Raw genomic sequence first — 907 nt, 5'->3', positions numbered from 1 at the left:
CTTTATGTTTAATATTGGAATGAAACGTTCTCAAGTTGAAGCAGTTAATCTTGAAGCTTTACAAGTAAATCTGATTTATCTTTCCATAATGGTGTATCTTTGTTATAACTATGCTGTAAAGCAGTTCTCCGGGTAACTAAAGGGAAGTTATCAGCATTGCTGCTACTTAAGCCATTGAACATGTTTGGTTATATGTTTGAAGCTATAACCATGCTGCTTGTTGCATATCTATCAGTGTGTTGGGTTGTGGGTAGAATATTTCTACATTGAACGGAAGTAAATCTGCGAGGCCAGGCAGGTATGCACAAACATTTCCCATGGTCTGATGGATAAATACAACAGTCAATACAGTGTGGAGCTGAAGGAACTCAGCAGGTCAGGCAGCATGAGAGGAGCAAGAAAATCAACGTGTCAGGTCAGGACCACACTGTATTGACTCTGACTCCAACATTTGCAGTTCTTGCTGTCTTTGAGAGATGGTTAGCATCACTGGTGGTCCAGTGGTTAGGATTCGGCGCTTTCACCGCTGCGGCCTGGGTTCGATTCCCGGTCAGTGCAGCACATTTTGGGGTGGCTCAGTGGCTCGGTGGTTAGCATTGCGGCCTCACAGTGCCGGGGACCCAGGTTCGATTCCAACCTCGGGTGACTGTCTGTGTGGAGTTTGCATATTCTCCCCGTGTGTGCATGGGTTTCCTCCCGGTGCTCTGGTTTCCTCCCACAGTCCAAAGATGTGCAGGCTAGGTGGGTTGGCCATGCTGAATTGCTGGTTGTGTTCAGGGGTGTGTGAGCTGTAGGGGATGGTTCTGGGTGGGATGTTTCAAGTGGCGGTGTGAAATTGGTGAGCCGAAGGGCCTGTGTCTACACTGTGGGGAATGGAATTTAATCTCAATACAACATCTTGGCTGAA

General features: G+C 47.2%; 1 non-coding gene across 1 annotated transcript; it reads left to right on the top strand.

Annotated features, from left to right (window-relative positions):
* The first annotated feature begins 483 nt into the window (after positions 1 to 483).
* On the top strand, positions 484 to 558 carry trnae-uuc (transfer RNA glutamic acid (anticodon UUC)). The gene has a single exon. It is a non-coding gene; the product is annotated as a tRNA-Glu (tRNA).
* Positions 559 to 907: the final 349 nt, after the last annotated feature.

This window comes from Stegostoma tigrinum, chromosome 8 (assembly GCF_030684315.1).
Source record: "Stegostoma tigrinum isolate sSteTig4 chromosome 8, sSteTig4.hap1, whole genome shotgun sequence".
NCBI classification, from domain to species: Eukaryota; Metazoa; Chordata; class Chondrichthyes; order Orectolobiformes; family Stegostomatidae; genus Stegostoma; species Stegostoma tigrinum.
This window is presented reverse-complemented; position numbering and strand designations above follow the sequence as displayed.